Source organism: Schistocerca cancellata, chromosome 2, assembly GCF_023864275.1.
Source record: "Schistocerca cancellata isolate TAMUIC-IGC-003103 chromosome 2, iqSchCanc2.1, whole genome shotgun sequence".
Taxonomy (NCBI): Eukaryota; Metazoa; Arthropoda; class Insecta; order Orthoptera; family Acrididae; genus Schistocerca; species Schistocerca cancellata.
This window is the reverse complement of record NC_064627.1, coordinates 1,099,439,601-1,099,455,486: the sequence shown is the minus strand read 5'-3', so window position 1 is coordinate 1,099,455,486 and position 15,886 is coordinate 1,099,439,601. Positions and strand designations below refer to the sequence as shown.

The following is a 15,886-nucleotide window of genomic DNA, read 5'->3' as shown; positions in this document are numbered from 1 at the left end:
CGTCGGACCAGAGTGTCAATTCCTCACATCAAATAAGAAATTCATTTGACATTGGCGGCGAGCTTTTTGCGCTGACTCAGCCACTGACGTGCGATCAGTTTGCACGAAACGCTAGGGCTCGTCCGGGATTTGAACCCGGGACCTCCTGCACCCTAAGCAGGAATCATACCCCTAGACCAACGAGCCCTGTGACACGTCGAATGCCAGTTATTCCAGTCCCTCGATGTCTTCCAGGGTGCTCTGGAAGTCTCGTTTAGGCTGGCGGGATGGGGGCGGCGCGAATTCCAGCGGTCGGCGGCCTTCCTGGGCTATTGGTACCATCATGTAGAGCTGCCCCTGGGCTCGCACTGCCTGCTGCTGAGAAAGTGATTGCTTTTGCTGATATGACTTGCAATAACGACTGCGCGAAACGCCGCTATCTCGTTAGGGGCGCTACGGCAGACACCCTCTCGAGAACCCCGAAGACTTCTTGAGCCCTCGGCTGCGATGGGTTCCAGGCTGACAAAAGAACTGTCGTGTGTGCATTCGCGGATGAGAGAAAGGCTGAGACAAGTTCGAGTGAACAAGGATGGACTCCTCGGCTCCGTCGTTTCCGTAGTGTAGCGGTTATCACGTCTGCTTCACACGCAGAAGGTCCCCGGTTCTATCCCGGGCGGGAACAGTATTTTCCTGCCTATGTCGTATTGTACCTCAGTGAGCCTCGTCGTGTGTGCATCTGCTGCATGTCCCTTCGTTTTGCAAGTACCACATTTATTGAATTTTTTAGTTACAATGGCAACATCACTACAAGTTGTCTGTGAAGTAAGGAGCACTCAAGCAGTTTCCGTGGTGTAGCGGTTATCACGTCTGCCTAACTCGCAGCAGGTCCCCGGTTCGATCCCGGGCGGAAACACTTTTTCATCACTTTAAGCAAGACTTACTAACATGCATCTGCTACCATCTGTACCCGAAACCTTCGTAATTGCCTTCATGCGTCGGACCAGAGTGTCAATTCCTCACATCAAATAAGAAATTCATTTGACATTGGCGGCGAGCTTTTTGCGCTGACTCAGCCACTGACGTGCGATCAGTTTGCACGAAACGCTAGGGCTCGTCCGGGATTTGAACCCGGGACCTCCTGCACCCTAAGCAGGAATCATACCCCTAGACCAACGAGCCCTGTGACACGTCGAATGCCAGTTATTCCAGTCCCTCGATGTCTTCCAGGGTGCTCTGGAAGTCTCGTTTAGGCTGGCGGGATGGGGGCGGCGCGAATTCCAGCGGTCGGCGGCCTTCCTGGGCTATTGGTACCATCATGTAGAGCTGCCCCTGGGCTCGCACTGCCTGCTGCTGAGAAAGTGATTGCTTTTGCTGATATGACTTGCAATAACGACTGCGCGAAACGCCGCTATCTCGTTAGGGGCGCTACGGCAGACACCCTCTCGAGAACCCCGAATACTTGTTGAGCCCTCGGCTGCGATGGGTTCCAGGCTGACAAAAGAACTGTCGTGTGTGCATTCGCGGATGAGAGAAAGGCTGAGGCAAGTTCGAGTGAACAAGGATGGACTCCTCGGCTCCGTCGTTTCCGTAGTGTAGCGGTTATCACGTCTGCTTCACACGCAGAAGGTCCCCGGTTCTATCCCGGGCGGGAACAGTATTTTTTTGCCTATGTCGTATTGTACTCCAGTGAGCCTCGTCGTGTGTGCATCTGCTGCATGTCCCTTCGTTTTGCAAGTACCACATTTATTGAATTTTTTAGTTACGATGGCAACATCAATACAAGTTGTCTGTGAAGTAAGGTGCACTCAAGCAGTTTCCGTGGTGTGGCGGTTGTCACGTCTGCCTAACACGCAGAAGGTCCCCGGTTCGATCCCGGGCGGAAACACTTTTTCATCACATTAAGCAAGACTTACTAACATGCATCTGCTACCATCTGTACCCGAAACCTCCGTAATTGCCTTCATGCGTCGGACCAGAGTGTCAATTGCTCACATCAAATAAGAAATTCATTTGACATTGGCGGCGAGCTTTTTGCGCTGACTCAGCCACTGACGTGTGATCAGTTTGCACAAAACGCTAGGGCTCGTCCAGGATTTGAACCCGGGACCACCTGCACCCTAAGCAGGAATCATACCCCTAGACCAACGAGCTTCTGGCACGGCGAATGCCAGTTATTCCAGTCCCTCGATGTCTTCCAGGGTGCTCTGGAAGTCTCGTTTAGGCTGGCGGGATGGGGGCGGCGCGAATTCCCGCGGTCGGCGGCCTTCCTGGGCTATTGGTACCTTCATGTAGAGCTGCCCCTGGGCTCGCACTGCCTGCTGCTGAGAAAGTGATTGCTTTTGCTGATATGACTTGCAATAACGACTGCGCGAAACGCCGCTATCTCGTTAGGGGCGCTACGGCAGACACCCTCTCGAGAACCCCGAAGACTTCTTGAGCCCTCGGCTGCGATGGGTTCCAGGCTGACAAAAGAACTGTCGTGTGTGCATTCGCGGATGAGAGAAAGGCTGAGACAAGTTCGAGTGAACAAGGATGGACTCCTCGGCTCCGTCGTTTCCGTAGTGTAGCGGTTATCACGTCTGCTTCACACGCAGAAGGTCCCCGGTTCTATCCCGGGCGGGAACAGTATTTTCCTGCCTATGTCGTATTGTACCTCAGTGAGCCTCGTCGTGTGTGCATCTGCTGCATGTCCCTTCGTTTTGCAAGTACCACATTTATTGAATTTTTTAGTTACAATGGCAACATCACTACAAGTTGTCTGTGAAGTAAGGAGCACTCAAGCAGTTTCCGTGGTGTAGCGGTTATCACGTCTGCCTAACTCGCAGCAGGTCCCCGGTTCGATCCCGGGCGGAAACACTTTTTCATCACTTTAAGCAAGACTTACTAACATGCATCTGCTACCATCTGTACCCGAAACCTTCGTAATTGCCTTCATGCGTCGGACCAGAGTGTCAATTCCTCACATCAAATAAGAAATTCATTTGACATTGGCGGCGAGCTTTTTGCGCTGACTCAGCCACTGACGTGCGATCAGTTTGCACGAAACGCTAGGGCTCGTCCGGGATTTGAACCCGGGACCTCCTGCACCCTAAGCAGGAATCATACCCCTAGACCAACGAGCCCTGTGACACGTCGAATGCCAGTTATTCCAGTCCCTCGATGTCTTCCAGGGTGCTCTGGAAGTCTCGTTTAGGCTGGCGGGATGGGGGCGGCGCGAATTCCAGCGGTCGGCGGCCTTCCTGGGCTATTGGTACCATCATGTAGAGCTGCCCCTGGGCTCGCACTGCCTGCTGCTGAGAAAGTGATTGCTTTTGCTGATATGACTTGCAATAACGACTGCGCGAAACGCCGCTATCTCGTTAGGGGCGCTACGGCAGACACCCTCTCGAGAACCCCGAAGACTTCTTGAGCCCTCGGCTGCGATGGGTTCCAGGCTGACAAAAGAACTGTCGTGTGTGCATTCGCGGATGAGAGAAAGGCTGAGACAAGTTCGAGTGAACAAGGATGGACTCCTCGGCTCCGTCGTTTCCGTAGTGTAGCGGTTATCACGTCTGCTTCACACGCAGAAGGTCCCCGGTTCTATCCCGGGCGGGAACAGTATTTTCCTGCCTATGTCGTATTGTACCTCAGTGAGCCTCGTCGTGTGTGCATCTGCTGCATGTCCCTTCGTTTTGCAAGTACCACATTTATTGAATTTTTTAGTTACAATGGCAACATCACTACAAGTTGTCTGTGAAGTAAGGAGCACTCAAGCAGTTTCCGTGGTGTAGCGGTTATCACGTCTGCCTAACTCGCAGCAGGTCCCCGGTTCGATCCCGGGCGGAAACACTTTTTCATCACTTTAAGCAAGACTTACTAACATGCATCTGCTACCATCTGTACCCGAAACCTTCGTAATTGCCTTCATGCGTCGGACCAGAGTGTCAATTCCTCACATCAAATAAGAAATTCATTTGACATTGGCGGCGAGCTTTTTGCGCTGACTCAGCCACTGACGTGCGATCAGTTTGCACGAAACGCTAGGGCTCGTCCGGGATTTGAACCCGGGACCTCCTGCACCCTAAGCAGGAATCATACCCCTAGACCAACGAGCCCTGTGACACGTCGAATGCCAGTTATTCCAGTCCCTCGATGTCTTCCAGGGTGCTCTGGAAGTCTCGTTTAGGCTGGCGGGATGGGGGCGGCGCGAATTCCAGCGGTCGGCGGCCTTCCTGGGCTATTGGTACCATCATGTAGAGCTGCCCCTGGGCTCGCACTGCCTGCTGCTGAGAAAGTGATTGCTTTTGCTGATATGACTTGCAATAACGACTGCGCGAAACGCCGCTATCTCGTTAGGGGCGCTACGGCAGACACCCTCTCGAGAACCCCGAATACTTGTTGAGCCCTCGGCTGCGATGGGTTCCAGGCTGACAAAAGAACTGTCGTGTGTGCATTCGCGGATGAGAGAAAGGCTGAGGCAAGTTCGAGTGAACAAGGATGGACTCCTCGGCTCCGTCGTTTCCGTAGTGTAGCGGTTATCACGTCTGCTTCACACGCAGAAGGTCCCCGGTTCTATCCCGGGCGGGAACAGTATTTTCCTGCCTATGTCGTATTGTACCTCAGTGAGCCTCGTCGTGTGTGCATCTGCTGCATGTCCCTTCGTTTTGCAAGTACCACATTTATTGAATTTTTTAGTTACAATGGCAACATCACTACAAGTTGTCTGTGAAGTAAGGAGCACTCAAGCAGTTTCCGTGGTGTAGCGGTTATCACGTCTGCCTAACACGCAGAAGGTCCCCGGTTCGATCCCGGGCGGAAACACTTTTTCATCACTTTAAGCAAGACTTACTAACATGCATCTGCTACCATCTGTACCCGAAACCTTCGTAATTGCCTTCATGCGTCGGACCAGAGTGTCAATTCCTCACATCAAATAAGAAATTCATTTGACATTGGCGGCGAGCTTTTTGCGCTGACTCAGCCACTGACGTGCGATCAGTTTGCACGAAACGCTAGGGCTCGTCCGGGATTTGAACCCGGGACCTCCTGCACCCTAAGCAGGAATCATACCCCTAGACCAACGAGCCCTGTGACACGTCGAATGCCAGTTATTCCAGTCCCTCGATGTCTTCCAGGGTGCTCTGGAAGTCTCGTTTAGGCTGTCGGGATGGGGGCGGCGCGAATTCCAGCGGTCGGCGGCCTTCCTGGGCTATTGGTACCATCATGTAGAGCTGCCCCTGGGCTCGCACTGCCTGCTGCTGAGAAAGTGATTGCTTTTGCTGATATGACTTGCAATAACGACTGCGCGAAACGCCGCTATCTCGTTAGGGGCGCTACGGCAGACACCCTCTCGAGAACCCCGAATACTTGTTGAGCCCTCGGCTGCGATGGGTTCCAGGCTGACAAAAGAACTGTCGTGTGTGCATTCGCGGATGAGAGAAAGGCTGAGGCAAGTTCGAGTGAACAAGGATGGACTCCTCGGCTCCGTCGTTTCCGTAGTGTAGCGGTTATCACGTCTGCTTCACACGCAGAAGGTCCCCGGTTCTATCCCGGGCGGGAACAGTATTTTTTTGCCTATGTCGTATTGTACTCCAGTGAGCCTCGTCGTGTGTGCATCTGCTGCATGTCCCTTCGTTTTGCAAGTACCACATTTATTGAATTTTTTAGTTACGATGGCAACATCAATACAAGTTGTCTGTGAAGTAAGGTGCACTCAAGCAGTTTCCGTGGTGTGGCGGTTGTCACGTCTGCCTAACACGCAGAAGGTCCCCGGTTCGATCCCGGGCGGAAACACTTTTTCATCACATTAAGCAAGACTTACTAACATGCATCTGCTACCATCTGTACCCGAAACCTCCGTAATTGCCTTCATGCGTCGGACCAGAGTGTCAATTGCTCACATCAAATAAGAAATTCATTTGACATTGGCGGCGAGCTTTTTGCGCTGACTCAGCCACTGACGTGTGATCAGTTTGCACAAAACGCTAGGGCTCGTCCAGGATTTGAACCCGGGACCACCTGCACCCTAAGCAGGAATCATACCCCTAGACCAACGAGCTTGTGGCACGGCGAATGCCAGTTATTCCAGTCCCTCGATGTCTTCCAGGGTGCTCTGGAAGTCTCGTTTAGGCTGTCGGGATGGGGGCGGCGCGAATTCCCGCGGTCGGCGGCCTTCCTGGGCTATTGGTACCTTCATGTAGAGCTGCCCCTGGGCTCGCACTGCCTGCTGCTGAGAAAGTGATTGCTTTTGCTGATATGACTTGCAATAACGACTGCGCGAAACGCCGCTATCTCGTTAGGGGCGCTACGGCAGACACCCTCTCGAGAACCCCGAAGACTTCTTGAGCCCTCGGCTGCGATGGGTTCCAGGCTGACAAAAGAACTGTCGTGTGTGCATTCGCGGATGAGAGAAAGGCTGAGGCAAGTTCGAGTGAACAAGGATGGACTCCTCGGCTCCGTCGTTTCCGTAGTGTAGCGGTTATCACGTCTGCTTCACACGCAGAAGGTCCCCGGTTCTATCCCGGGCGGGAACAGTATTTTCCTGCCTATGTCGTATTGTACCTCAGTGAGCCTCGTCGTGTGTGCATCTGCTGCATGTCCCTTCGTTTTGCAAGTACCACATTTATTGAATTTTTTAGTTACAATGGCAACATCACTACAAGTTGTCTGTGAAGTAAGGAGCACTCAAGCAGTTTCCGTGGTGTAGCGGTTATCACGTCTGCCTAACTCGCAGCAGGTCCCCGGTTCGATCCCGGGCGGAAACACTTTTTCATCACTTTAAGCAAGACTTACTAACATGCATCTGCTACCATCTGTACCCGAAACCTTCGTAATTGCCTTCATGCGTCGGACCAGAGTGTCAATTCCTCACATCAAATAAGAAATTCATTTGACATTGGCGGCGAGCTTTTTGCGCTGACTCAGCCACTGACGTGCGATCAGTTTGCACGAAACGCTAGGGCTCGTCCGGGATTTGAACCCGGGACCTCCTGCACCCTAAGCAGGAATCATACCCCTAGACCAACGAGCCCTGTGACACGTCGAATGCCAGTTATTCCAGTCCCTCGATGTCTTCCAGGGTGCTCTGGAAGTCTCGTTTAGGCTGGCGGGATGGGGGCGGCGCGAATTCCAGCGGTCGGCGGCCTTCCTGGGCTATTGGTACCATCATGTAGAGCTGCCCCTGGGCTCGCACTGCCTGCTGCTGAGAAAGTGATTGCTTTTGCTGATATGACTTGCAATAACGACTGCGCGAAACGCCGCTATCTCGTTAGGGGCGCTACGGCAGACACCCTCTCGAGAACCCCGAATACTTGTTGAGCCCTCGGCTGCGATGGGTTCCAGGCTGACAAAAGAACTGTCGTGTGTGCATTCGCGGATGAGAGAAAGGCTGAGGCAAGTTCGAGTGAACAAGGATGGACTCCTCGGCTCCGTCGTTTCCGTAGTGTAGCGGTTATCACGTCTGCTTCACACGCAGAAGGTCCCCGGTTCTATCCCGGGCGGGAACAGTATTTTTTTGCCTATGTCGTATTGTACTCCAGTGAGCCTCGTCGTGTGTGCATCTGCTGCATGTCCCTTCGTTTTGCAAGTACCACATTTATTGAATTTTTTAGTTACGATGGCAACATCAATACAAGTTGTCTGTGAAGTAAGGTGCACTCAAGCAGTTTCCGTGGTGTGGCGGTTGTCACGTCTGCCTAACACGCAGAAGGTCCCCGGTTCGATCCCGGGCGGAAACACTTTTTCATCACATTAAGCAAGACTTACTAACATGCATCTGCTACCATCTGTACCCGAAACCTCCGTAATTGCCTTCATGCGTCGGACCAGAGTGTCAATTGCTCACATCAAATAAGAAATTCATTTGACATTGGCGGCGAGCTTTTTGCGCTGACTCAGCCACTGACGTGTGATCAGTTTGCACAAAACGCTAGGGCTCGTCCAGGATTTGAACCCGGGACCACCTGCACCCTAAGCAGGAATCATACCCCTAGACCAACGAGCTTCTGGCACGGCGAATGCCAGTTATTCCAGTCCCTCGATGTCTTCCAGGGTGCTCTGGAAGTCTCGTTTAGGCTGGCGGGATGGGGGCGGCGCGAATTCCCGCGGTCGGCGGCCTTCCTGGGCTATTGGTACCTTCATGTAGAGCTGCCCCTGGGCTCGCACTGCCTGCTGCTGAGAAAGTGATTGCTTTTGCTGATATGACTTGCAATAACGACTGCGCGAAACGCCGCTATCTCGTTAGGGGCGCTACGGCAGACACCCTCTCGAGAACCCCGAAGACTTCTTGAGCCCTCGGCTGCGATGGGTTCCAGGCTGACAAAAGAACTGTCGTGTGTGCATTCGCGGATGAGAGAAAGGCTGAGACAAGTTCGAGTGAACAAGGATGGACTCCTCGGCTCCGTCGTTTCCGTAGTGTAGCGGTTATCACGTCTGCTTCACACGCAGAAGGTCCCCGGTTCTATCCCGGGCGGGAACAGTATTTTCCTGCCTATGTCGTATTGTACCTCAGTGAGCCTCGTCGTGTGTGCATCTGCTGCATGTCCCTTCGTTTTGCAAGTACCACATTTATTGAATTTTTTAGTTACAATGGCAACATCACTACAAGTTGTCTGTGAAGTAAGGAGCACTCAAGCAGTTTCCGTGGTGTAGCGGTTATCACGTCTGCCTAACTCGCAGCAGGTCCCCGGTTCGATCCCGGGCGGAAACACTTTTTCATCACTTTAAGCAAGACTTACTAACATGCATCTGCTACCATCTGTACCCGAAACCTTCGTAATTGCCTTCATGCGTCGGACCAGAGTGTCAATTCCTCACATCAAATAAGAAATTCATTTGACATTGGCGGCGAGCTTTTTGCGCTGACTCAGCCACTGACGTGCGATCAGTTTGCACGAAACGCTAGGGCTCGTCCGGGATTTGAACCCGGGACCTCCTGCACCCTAAGCAGGAATCATACCCCTAGACCAACGAGCCCTGTGACACGTCGAATGCCAGTTATTCCAGTCCCTCGATGTCTTCCAGGGTGCTCTGGAAGTCTCGTTTAGGCTGGCGGGATGGGGGCGGCGCGAATTCCAGCGGTCGGCGGCCTTCCTGGGCTATTGGTACCATCATGTAGAGCTGCCCCTGGGCTCGCACTGCCTGCTGCTGAGAAAGTGATTGCTTTTGCTGATATGACTTGCAATAACGACTGCGCGAAACGCCGCTATCTCGTTAGGGGCGCTACGGCAGACACCCTCTCGAGAACCCCGAAGACTTCTTGAGCCCTCGGCTGCGATGGGTTCCAGGCTGACAAAAGAACTGTCGTGTGTGCATTCGCGGATGAGAGAAAGGCTGAGACAAGTTCGAGTGAACAAGGATGGACTCCTCGGCTCCGTCGTTTCCGTAGTGTAGCGGTTATCACGTCTGCTTCACACGCAGAAGGTCCCCGGTTCTATCCCGGGCGGGAACAGTATTTTCCTGCCTATGTCGTATTGTACCTCAGTGAGCCTCGTCGTGTGTGCATCTGCTGCATGTCCCTTCGTTTTGCAAGTACCACATTTATTGAATTTTTTAGTTACAATGGCAACATCACTACAAGTTGTCTGTGAAGTAAGGAGCACTCAAGCAGTTTCCGTGGTGTAGCGGTTATCACGTCTGCCTAACTCGCAGCAGGTCCCCGGTTCGATCCCGGGCGGAAACACTTTTTCATCACTTTAAGCAAGACTTACTAACATGCATCTGCTACCATCTGTACCCGAAACCTTCGTAATTGCCTTCATGCGTCGGACCAGAGTGTCAATTCCTCACATCAAATAAGAAATTCATTTGACATTGGCGGCGAGCTTTTTGCGCTGACTCAGCCACTGACGTGCGATCAGTTTGCACGAAACGCTAGGGCTCGTCCGGGATTTGAACCCGGGACCTCCTGCACCCTAAGCAGGAATCATACCCCTAGACCAACGAGCCCTGTGACACGTCGAATGCCAGTTATTCCAGTCCCTCGATGTCTTCCAGGGTGCTCTGGAAGTCTCGTTTAGGCTGGCGGGATGGGGGCGGCGCGAATTCCAGCGGTCGGCGGCCTTCCTGGGCTATTGGTACCATCATGTAGAGCTGCCCCTGGGCTCGCACTGCCTGCTGCTGAGAAAGTGATTGCTTTTGCTGATATGACTTGCAATAACGACTGCGCGAAACGCCGCTATCTCGTTAGGGGCGCTACGGCAGACACCCTCTCGAGAACCCCGAATACTTGTTGAGCCCTCGGCTGCGATGGGTTCCAGGCTGACAAAAGAACTGTCGTGTGTGCATTCGCGGATGAGAGAAAGGCTGAGGCAAGTTCGAGTGAACAAGGATGGACTCCTCGGCTCCGTCGTTTCCGTAGTGTAGCGGTTATCACGTCTGCTTCACACGCAGAAGGTCCCCGGTTCTATCCCGGGCGGGAACAGTATTTTTTTGCCTATGTCGTATTGTACTCCAGTGAGCCTCGTCGTGTGTGCATCTGCTGCATGTCCCTTCGTTTTGCAAGTACCACATTTATTGAATTTTTTAGTTACGATGGCAACATCAATACAAGTTGTCTGTGAAGTAAGGTGCACTCAAGCAGTTTCCGTGGTGTGGCGGTTGTCACGTCTGCCTAACACGCAGAAGGTCCCCGGTTCGATCCCGGGCGGAAACACTTTTTCATCACATTAAGCAAGACTTACTAACATGCATCTGCTACCATCTGTACCCGAAACCTCCGTAATTGCCTTCATGCGTCGGACCAGAGTGTCAATTGCTCACATCAAATAAGAAATTCATTTGACATTGGCGGCGAGCTTTTTGCGCTGACTCAGCCACTGACGTGTGATCAGTTTGCACAAAACGCTAGGGCTCGTCCAGGATTTGAACCCGGGACCACCTGCACCCTAAGCAGGAATCATACCCCTAGACCAACGAGCTTCTGGCACGGCGAATGCCAGTTATTCCAGTCCCTCGATGTCTTCCAGGGTGCTCTGGAAGTCTCGTTTAGGCTGGCGGGATGGGGGCGGCGCGAATTCCCGCGGTCGGCGGCCTTCCTGGGCTATTGGTACCTTCATGTAGAGCTGCCCCTGGGCTCGCACTGCCTGCTGCTGAGAAAGTGATTGCTTTTGCTGATATGACTTGCAATAACGACTGCGCGAAACGCCGCTATCTCGTTAGGGGCGCTACGGCAGACACCCTCTCGAGAACCCCGAAGACTTCTTGAGCCCTCGGCTGCGATGGGTTCCAGGCTGACAAAAGAACTGTCGTGTGTGCATTCGCGGATGAGAGAAAGGCTGAGACAAGTTCGAGTGAACAAGGATGGACTCCTCGGCTCCGTCGTTTCCGTAGTGTAGCGGTTATCACGTCTGCTTCACACGCAGAAGGTCCCCGGTTCTATCCCGGGCGGGAACAGTATTTTCCTGCCTATGTCGTATTGTACCTCAGTGAGCCTCGTCGTGTGTGCATCTGCTGCATGTCCCTTCGTTTTGCAAGTACCACATTTATTGAATTTTTTAGTTACAATGGCAACATCACTACAAGTTGTCTGTGAAGTAAGGAGCACTCAAGCAGTTTCCGTGGTGTAGCGGTTATCACGTCTGCCTAACTCGCAGCAGGTCCCCGGTTCGATCCCGGGCGGAAACACTTTTTCATCACTTTAAGCAAGACTTACTAACATGCATCTGCTACCATCTGTACCCGAAACCTTCGTAATTGCCTTCATGCGTCGGACCAGAGTGTCAATTCCTCACATCAAATAAGAAATTCATTTGACATTGGCGGCGAGCTTTTTGCGCTGACTCAGCCACTGACGTGCGATCAGTTTGCACGAAACGCTAGGGCTCGTCCGGGATTTGAACCCGGGACCTCCTGCACCCTAAGCAGGAATCATACCCCTAGACCAACGAGCCCTGTGACACGTCGAATGCCAGTTATTCCAGTCCCTCGATGTCTTCCAGGGTGCTCTGGAAGTCTCGTTTAGGCTGGCGGGATGGGGGCGGCGCGAATTCCAGCGGTCGGCGGCCTTCCTGGGCTATTGGTACCATCATGTAGAGCTGCCCCTGGGCTCGCACTGCCTGCTGCTGAGAAAGTGATTGCTTTTGCTGATATGACTTGCAATAACGACTGCGCGAAACGCCGCTATCTCGTTAGGGGCGCTACGGCAGACACCCTCTCGAGAACCCCGAAGACTTCTTGAGCCCTCGGCTGCGATGGGTTCCAGGCTGACAAAAGAACTGTCGTGTGTGCATTCGCGGATGAGAGAAAGGCTGAGACAAGTTCGAGTGAACAAGGATGGACTCCTCGGCTCCGTCGTTTCCGTAGTGTAGCGGTTATCACGTCTGCTTCACACGCAGAAGGTCCCCGGTTCTATCCCGGGCGGGAACAGTATTTTCCTGCCTATGTCGTATTGTACCTCAGTGAGCCTCGTCGTGTGTGCATCTGCTGCATGTCCCTTCGTTTTGCAAGTACCACATTTATTGAATTTTTTAGTTACAATGGCAACATCACTACAAGTTGTCTGTGAAGTAAGGAGCACTCAAGCAGTTTCCGTGGTGTAGCGGTTATCACGTCTGCCTAACTCGCAGCAGGTCCCCGGTTCGATCCCGGGCGGAAACACTTTTTCATCACTTTAAGCAAGACTTACTAACATGCATCTGCTACCATCTGTACCCGAAACCTTCGTAATTGCCTTCATGCGTCGGACCAGAGTGTCAATTCCTCACATCAAATAAGAAATTCATTTGACATTGGCGGCGAGCTTTTTGCGCTGACTCAGCCACTGACGTGCGATCAGTTTGCACGAAACGCTAGGGCTCGTCCGGGATTTGAACCCGGGACCTCCTGCACCCTAAGCAGGAATCATACCCCTAGACCAACGAGCCCTGTGACACGTCGAATGCCAGTTATTCCAGTCCCTCGATGTCTTCCAGGGTGCTCTGGAAGTCTCGTTTAGGCTGGCGGGATGGGGGCGGCGCGAATTCCAGCGGTCGGCGGCCTTCCTGGGCTATTGGTACCATCATGTAGAGCTGCCCCTGGGCTCGCACTGCCTGCTGCTGAGAAAGTGATTGCTTTTGCTGATATGACTTGCAATAACGACTGCGCGAAACGCCGCTATCTCGTTAGGGGCGCTACGGCAGACACCCTCTCGAGAACCCCGAATACTTGTTGAGCCCTCGGCTGCGATGGGTTCCAGGCTGACAAAAGAACTGTCGTGTGTGCATTCGCGGATGAGAGAAAGGCTGAGGCAAGTTCGAGTGAACAAGGATGGACTCCTCGGCTCCGTCGTTTCCGTAGTGTAGCGGTTATCACGTCTGCTTCACACGCAGAAGGTCCCCGGTTCTATCCCGGGCGGGAACAGTATTTTCCTGCCTATGTCGTATTGTACCTCAGTGAGCCTCGTCGTGTGTGCATCTGCTGCATGTCCCTTCGTTTTGCAAGTACCACATTTATTGAATTTTTTAGTTACAATGGCAACATCACTACAAGTTGTCTGTGAAGTAAGGAGCACTCAAGCAGTTTCCGTGGTGTAGCGGTTATCACGTCTGCCTAACACGCAGAAGGTCCCCGGTTCGATCCCGGGCGGAAACACTTTTTCATCACTTTAAGCAAGACTTACTAACATGCATCTGCTACCATCTGTACCCGAAACCTTCGTAATTGCCTTCATGCGTCGGACCAGAGTGTCAATTCCTCACATCAAATAAGAAATTCATTTGACATTGGCGGCGAGCTTTTTGCGCTGACTCAGCCACTGACGTGCGATCAGTTTGCACGAAACGCTAGGGCTCGTCCGGGATTTGAACCCGGGACCTCCTGCACCCTAAGCAGGAATCATACCCCTAGACCAACGAGCCCTGTGACACGTCGAATGCCAGTTATTCCAGTCCCTCGATGTCTTCCAGGGTGCTCTGGAAGTCTCGTTTAGGCTGGCGGGATGGGGGCGGCGCGAATTCCAGCGGTCGGCGGCCTTCCTGGGCTATTGGTACCATCATGTAGAGCTGCCCCTGGGCTCGCACTGCCTGCTGCTGAGAAAGTGATTGCTTTTGCTGATATGACTTGCAATAACGACTGCGCGAAACGCCGCTATCTCGTTAGGGGCGCTACGGCAGACACCCTCTCGAGAACCCCGAATACTTGTTGAGCCCTCGGCTGCGATGGGTTCCAGGCTGACAAAAGAACTGTCGTGTGTGCATTCGCGGATGAGAGAAAGGCTGAGGCAAGTTCGAGTGAACAAGGATGGACTCCTCGGCTCCGTCGTTTCCGTAGTGTAGCGGTTATCACGTCTGCTTCACACGCAGAAGGTCCCCGGTTCTATCCCGGGCGGGAACAGTATTTTTTTGCCTATGTCGTATTGTACTCCAGTGAGCCTCGTCGTGTGTGCATCTGCTGCATGTCCCTTCGTTTTGCAAGTACCACATTTATTGAATTTTTTAGTTACGATGGCAACATCAATACAAGTTGTCTGTGAAGTAAGGTGCACTCAAGCAGTTTCCGTGGTGTGGCGGTTGTCACGTCTGCCTAACACGCAGAAGGTCCCCGGTTCGATCCCGGGCGGAAACACTTTTTCATCACATTAAGCAAGACTTACTAACATGCATCTGCTACCATCTGTACCCGAAACCTCCGTAATTGCCTTCATGCGTCGGACCAGAGTGTCAATTGCTCACATCAAATAAGAAATTCATTTGACATTGGCGGCGAGCTTTTTGCGCTGACTCAGCCACTGACGTGTGATCAGTTTGCACAAAACGCTAGGGCTCGTCCAGGATTTGAACCCGGGACCACCTGCACCCTAAGCAGGAATCATACCCCTAGACCAACGAGCTTGTGGCACGGCGAATGCCAGTTATTCCAGTCCCTCGATGTCTTCCAGGGTGCTCTGGAAGTCTCGTTTAGGCTGTCGGGATGGGGGCGGCGCGAATTCCCGCGGTCGGCGGCCTTCCTGGGCTATTGGTACCTTCATGTAGAGCTGCCCCTGGGCTCGCACTGCCTGCTGCTGAGAAAGTGATTGCTTTTGCTGATATGACTTGCAATAACGACTGCGCGAAACGCCGCTATCTCGTTAGGGGCGCTACGGCAGACACCCTCTCGAGAACCCCGAAGACTTCTTGAGCCCTCGGCTGCGATGGGTTCCAGGCTGACAAAAGAACTGTCGTGTGTGCATTCGCGGATGAGAGAAAGGCTGAGGCAAGTTCGAGTGAACAAGGATGGACTCCTCGGCTCCGTCGTTTCCGTAGTGTAGCGGTTATCACGTCTGCTTCACACGCAGAAGGTCCCCGGTTCTATCCCGGGCGGGAACAGTATTTTCCTGCCTATGTCGTATTGTACCTCAGTGAGCCTCGTCGTGTGTGCATCTGCTGCATGTCCCTTCGTTTTGCAAGTACCACATTTATTGAATTTTTTAGTTACAATGGCAACATCACTACAAGTTGTCTGTGAAGTAAGGAGCACTCAAGCAGTTTCCGTGGTGTAGCGGTTATCACGTCTGCCTAACTCGCAGCAGGTCCCCGGTTCGATCCCGGGCGGAAACACTTTTTCATCACTTTAAGCAAGACTTACTAACATGCATCTGCTACCATCTGTACCCGAAACCTTCGTAATTGCCTTCATGCGTCGGACCAGAGTGTCAATTCCTCACATCAAATAAGAAATTCATTTGACATTGGCGGCGAGCTTTTTGCGCTGACTCAGCCACTGACGTGCGATCAGTTTGCACGAAACGCTAGGGCTCGTCCGGGATTTGAACCCGGGACCTCCTGCACCCTAAGCAGGAATCATACCCCTAGACCAACGAGCCCTGTGACACGTCGAATGCCAGTTATTCCAGTCCCTCGATGTCTTCCAGGGTGCTCTGGAAGTCTCGTTTAGGCTGGCGGGATGGGGGCGGCGCGAATTCCAGCGGTCGGCGGCCTTCCTGGGCTATTGGTACCATCATGTAGAGCTGCCCCTG

General features: G+C 52.9%; 49 non-coding genes across 49 annotated transcripts; 32 read left to right on the top strand and 17 right to left on the bottom strand.

Annotated features, from left to right (window-relative positions):
* Positions 1 to 114: 114 nt before the first annotated feature.
* Trnap-agg (transfer RNA proline (anticodon AGG)) lies at positions 115 to 186 on the bottom strand. Its single transcript has one exon. It is a non-coding gene; the product is annotated as a tRNA-Pro (tRNA).
* Positions 187 to 588: 402 nt separating this feature from the next.
* Trnav-cac (transfer RNA valine (anticodon CAC)) lies at positions 589 to 661 on the top strand. The gene has a single exon. It is a non-coding gene; the product is annotated as a tRNA-Val (tRNA).
* Positions 662 to 819: 158 nt separating this feature from the next.
* Trnav-aac (transfer RNA valine (anticodon AAC)) lies at positions 820 to 892 on the top strand. The gene has a single exon. It is a non-coding gene; the product is annotated as a tRNA-Val (tRNA).
* Positions 893 to 1,086: 194 nt separating this feature from the next.
* Positions 1,087 to 1,158, bottom strand: Trnap-agg (transfer RNA proline (anticodon AGG)). Its single transcript has one exon. It is a non-coding gene; the product is annotated as a tRNA-Pro (tRNA).
* A 402-nt stretch (positions 1,159 to 1,560) lies between these two features.
* On the top strand, positions 1,561 to 1,633 carry Trnav-cac (transfer RNA valine (anticodon CAC)). The gene has a single exon. It is a non-coding gene; the product is annotated as a tRNA-Val (tRNA).
* A 158-nt stretch (positions 1,634 to 1,791) lies between these two features.
* Positions 1,792 to 1,864, top strand: Trnav-aac (transfer RNA valine (anticodon AAC)). The gene has a single exon. It is a non-coding gene; the product is annotated as a tRNA-Val (tRNA).
* A 194-nt stretch (positions 1,865 to 2,058) lies between these two features.
* Positions 2,059 to 2,130, bottom strand: Trnap-agg (transfer RNA proline (anticodon AGG)). The gene has a single exon. It is a non-coding gene; the product is annotated as a tRNA-Pro (tRNA).
* Positions 2,131 to 2,531: 401 nt separating this feature from the next.
* Positions 2,532 to 2,604, top strand: Trnav-cac (transfer RNA valine (anticodon CAC)). The gene has a single exon. It is a non-coding gene; the product is annotated as a tRNA-Val (tRNA).
* A 158-nt stretch (positions 2,605 to 2,762) lies between these two features.
* Positions 2,763 to 2,835, top strand: Trnav-aac (transfer RNA valine (anticodon AAC)). Its single transcript has one exon. It is a non-coding gene; the product is annotated as a tRNA-Val (tRNA).
* A 194-nt stretch (positions 2,836 to 3,029) lies between these two features.
* On the bottom strand, positions 3,030 to 3,101 carry Trnap-agg (transfer RNA proline (anticodon AGG)). The gene has a single exon. It is a non-coding gene; the product is annotated as a tRNA-Pro (tRNA).
* Positions 3,102 to 3,503: 402 nt separating this feature from the next.
* Trnav-cac (transfer RNA valine (anticodon CAC)) lies at positions 3,504 to 3,576 on the top strand. The gene has a single exon. It is a non-coding gene; the product is annotated as a tRNA-Val (tRNA).
* Positions 3,577 to 3,734: 158 nt separating this feature from the next.
* Positions 3,735 to 3,807, top strand: Trnav-aac (transfer RNA valine (anticodon AAC)). Its single transcript has one exon. It is a non-coding gene; the product is annotated as a tRNA-Val (tRNA).
* Positions 3,808 to 4,001: 194 nt separating this feature from the next.
* Trnap-agg (transfer RNA proline (anticodon AGG)) lies at positions 4,002 to 4,073 on the bottom strand. The gene has a single exon. It is a non-coding gene; the product is annotated as a tRNA-Pro (tRNA).
* A 402-nt stretch (positions 4,074 to 4,475) lies between these two features.
* Positions 4,476 to 4,548, top strand: Trnav-cac (transfer RNA valine (anticodon CAC)). Its single transcript has one exon. It is a non-coding gene; the product is annotated as a tRNA-Val (tRNA).
* A 158-nt stretch (positions 4,549 to 4,706) lies between these two features.
* Positions 4,707 to 4,779, top strand: Trnav-aac (transfer RNA valine (anticodon AAC)). Its single transcript has one exon. It is a non-coding gene; the product is annotated as a tRNA-Val (tRNA).
* A 194-nt stretch (positions 4,780 to 4,973) lies between these two features.
* Trnap-agg (transfer RNA proline (anticodon AGG)) lies at positions 4,974 to 5,045 on the bottom strand. Its single transcript has one exon. It is a non-coding gene; the product is annotated as a tRNA-Pro (tRNA).
* Positions 5,046 to 5,447: 402 nt separating this feature from the next.
* Trnav-cac (transfer RNA valine (anticodon CAC)) lies at positions 5,448 to 5,520 on the top strand. The gene has a single exon. It is a non-coding gene; the product is annotated as a tRNA-Val (tRNA).
* Positions 5,521 to 5,678: 158 nt separating this feature from the next.
* Positions 5,679 to 5,751, top strand: Trnav-aac (transfer RNA valine (anticodon AAC)). Its single transcript has one exon. It is a non-coding gene; the product is annotated as a tRNA-Val (tRNA).
* A 194-nt stretch (positions 5,752 to 5,945) lies between these two features.
* Positions 5,946 to 6,017, bottom strand: Trnap-agg (transfer RNA proline (anticodon AGG)). The gene has a single exon. It is a non-coding gene; the product is annotated as a tRNA-Pro (tRNA).
* A 401-nt stretch (positions 6,018 to 6,418) lies between these two features.
* Positions 6,419 to 6,491, top strand: Trnav-cac (transfer RNA valine (anticodon CAC)). Its single transcript has one exon. It is a non-coding gene; the product is annotated as a tRNA-Val (tRNA).
* A 158-nt stretch (positions 6,492 to 6,649) lies between these two features.
* Trnav-aac (transfer RNA valine (anticodon AAC)) lies at positions 6,650 to 6,722 on the top strand. Its single transcript has one exon. It is a non-coding gene; the product is annotated as a tRNA-Val (tRNA).
* A 194-nt stretch (positions 6,723 to 6,916) lies between these two features.
* Positions 6,917 to 6,988, bottom strand: Trnap-agg (transfer RNA proline (anticodon AGG)). The gene has a single exon. It is a non-coding gene; the product is annotated as a tRNA-Pro (tRNA).
* A 402-nt stretch (positions 6,989 to 7,390) lies between these two features.
* On the top strand, positions 7,391 to 7,463 carry Trnav-cac (transfer RNA valine (anticodon CAC)). The gene has a single exon. It is a non-coding gene; the product is annotated as a tRNA-Val (tRNA).
* Positions 7,464 to 7,621: 158 nt separating this feature from the next.
* On the top strand, positions 7,622 to 7,694 carry Trnav-aac (transfer RNA valine (anticodon AAC)). Its single transcript has one exon. It is a non-coding gene; the product is annotated as a tRNA-Val (tRNA).
* A 194-nt stretch (positions 7,695 to 7,888) lies between these two features.
* On the bottom strand, positions 7,889 to 7,960 carry Trnap-agg (transfer RNA proline (anticodon AGG)). The gene has a single exon. It is a non-coding gene; the product is annotated as a tRNA-Pro (tRNA).
* Positions 7,961 to 8,361: 401 nt separating this feature from the next.
* On the top strand, positions 8,362 to 8,434 carry Trnav-cac (transfer RNA valine (anticodon CAC)). Its single transcript has one exon. It is a non-coding gene; the product is annotated as a tRNA-Val (tRNA).
* A 158-nt stretch (positions 8,435 to 8,592) lies between these two features.
* On the top strand, positions 8,593 to 8,665 carry Trnav-aac (transfer RNA valine (anticodon AAC)). Its single transcript has one exon. It is a non-coding gene; the product is annotated as a tRNA-Val (tRNA).
* Positions 8,666 to 8,859: 194 nt separating this feature from the next.
* Trnap-agg (transfer RNA proline (anticodon AGG)) lies at positions 8,860 to 8,931 on the bottom strand. Its single transcript has one exon. It is a non-coding gene; the product is annotated as a tRNA-Pro (tRNA).
* Positions 8,932 to 9,333: 402 nt separating this feature from the next.
* Trnav-cac (transfer RNA valine (anticodon CAC)) lies at positions 9,334 to 9,406 on the top strand. The gene has a single exon. It is a non-coding gene; the product is annotated as a tRNA-Val (tRNA).
* A 158-nt stretch (positions 9,407 to 9,564) lies between these two features.
* Positions 9,565 to 9,637, top strand: Trnav-aac (transfer RNA valine (anticodon AAC)). The gene has a single exon. It is a non-coding gene; the product is annotated as a tRNA-Val (tRNA).
* A 194-nt stretch (positions 9,638 to 9,831) lies between these two features.
* Trnap-agg (transfer RNA proline (anticodon AGG)) lies at positions 9,832 to 9,903 on the bottom strand. Its single transcript has one exon. It is a non-coding gene; the product is annotated as a tRNA-Pro (tRNA).
* A 402-nt stretch (positions 9,904 to 10,305) lies between these two features.
* Trnav-cac (transfer RNA valine (anticodon CAC)) lies at positions 10,306 to 10,378 on the top strand. Its single transcript has one exon. It is a non-coding gene; the product is annotated as a tRNA-Val (tRNA).
* Positions 10,379 to 10,536: 158 nt separating this feature from the next.
* Trnav-aac (transfer RNA valine (anticodon AAC)) lies at positions 10,537 to 10,609 on the top strand. The gene has a single exon. It is a non-coding gene; the product is annotated as a tRNA-Val (tRNA).
* A 194-nt stretch (positions 10,610 to 10,803) lies between these two features.
* Trnap-agg (transfer RNA proline (anticodon AGG)) lies at positions 10,804 to 10,875 on the bottom strand. Its single transcript has one exon. It is a non-coding gene; the product is annotated as a tRNA-Pro (tRNA).
* A 401-nt stretch (positions 10,876 to 11,276) lies between these two features.
* On the top strand, positions 11,277 to 11,349 carry Trnav-cac (transfer RNA valine (anticodon CAC)). Its single transcript has one exon. It is a non-coding gene; the product is annotated as a tRNA-Val (tRNA).
* A 158-nt stretch (positions 11,350 to 11,507) lies between these two features.
* Positions 11,508 to 11,580, top strand: Trnav-aac (transfer RNA valine (anticodon AAC)). The gene has a single exon. It is a non-coding gene; the product is annotated as a tRNA-Val (tRNA).
* A 194-nt stretch (positions 11,581 to 11,774) lies between these two features.
* On the bottom strand, positions 11,775 to 11,846 carry Trnap-agg (transfer RNA proline (anticodon AGG)). Its single transcript has one exon. It is a non-coding gene; the product is annotated as a tRNA-Pro (tRNA).
* Positions 11,847 to 12,248: 402 nt separating this feature from the next.
* Positions 12,249 to 12,321, top strand: Trnav-cac (transfer RNA valine (anticodon CAC)). Its single transcript has one exon. It is a non-coding gene; the product is annotated as a tRNA-Val (tRNA).
* A 158-nt stretch (positions 12,322 to 12,479) lies between these two features.
* Trnav-aac (transfer RNA valine (anticodon AAC)) lies at positions 12,480 to 12,552 on the top strand. Its single transcript has one exon. It is a non-coding gene; the product is annotated as a tRNA-Val (tRNA).
* Positions 12,553 to 12,746: 194 nt separating this feature from the next.
* On the bottom strand, positions 12,747 to 12,818 carry Trnap-agg (transfer RNA proline (anticodon AGG)). The gene has a single exon. It is a non-coding gene; the product is annotated as a tRNA-Pro (tRNA).
* Positions 12,819 to 13,220: 402 nt separating this feature from the next.
* Trnav-cac (transfer RNA valine (anticodon CAC)) lies at positions 13,221 to 13,293 on the top strand. The gene has a single exon. It is a non-coding gene; the product is annotated as a tRNA-Val (tRNA).
* Positions 13,294 to 13,451: 158 nt separating this feature from the next.
* Trnav-aac (transfer RNA valine (anticodon AAC)) lies at positions 13,452 to 13,524 on the top strand. Its single transcript has one exon. It is a non-coding gene; the product is annotated as a tRNA-Val (tRNA).
* Positions 13,525 to 13,718: 194 nt separating this feature from the next.
* On the bottom strand, positions 13,719 to 13,790 carry Trnap-agg (transfer RNA proline (anticodon AGG)). The gene has a single exon. It is a non-coding gene; the product is annotated as a tRNA-Pro (tRNA).
* Positions 13,791 to 14,192: 402 nt separating this feature from the next.
* Trnav-cac (transfer RNA valine (anticodon CAC)) lies at positions 14,193 to 14,265 on the top strand. Its single transcript has one exon. It is a non-coding gene; the product is annotated as a tRNA-Val (tRNA).
* A 158-nt stretch (positions 14,266 to 14,423) lies between these two features.
* Trnav-aac (transfer RNA valine (anticodon AAC)) lies at positions 14,424 to 14,496 on the top strand. Its single transcript has one exon. It is a non-coding gene; the product is annotated as a tRNA-Val (tRNA).
* A 194-nt stretch (positions 14,497 to 14,690) lies between these two features.
* Trnap-agg (transfer RNA proline (anticodon AGG)) lies at positions 14,691 to 14,762 on the bottom strand. The gene has a single exon. It is a non-coding gene; the product is annotated as a tRNA-Pro (tRNA).
* A 401-nt stretch (positions 14,763 to 15,163) lies between these two features.
* Trnav-cac (transfer RNA valine (anticodon CAC)) lies at positions 15,164 to 15,236 on the top strand. Its single transcript has one exon. It is a non-coding gene; the product is annotated as a tRNA-Val (tRNA).
* A 158-nt stretch (positions 15,237 to 15,394) lies between these two features.
* On the top strand, positions 15,395 to 15,467 carry Trnav-aac (transfer RNA valine (anticodon AAC)). The gene has a single exon. It is a non-coding gene; the product is annotated as a tRNA-Val (tRNA).
* A 194-nt stretch (positions 15,468 to 15,661) lies between these two features.
* Trnap-agg (transfer RNA proline (anticodon AGG)) lies at positions 15,662 to 15,733 on the bottom strand. Its single transcript has one exon. It is a non-coding gene; the product is annotated as a tRNA-Pro (tRNA).
* Positions 15,734 to 15,886: the final 153 nt, after the last annotated feature.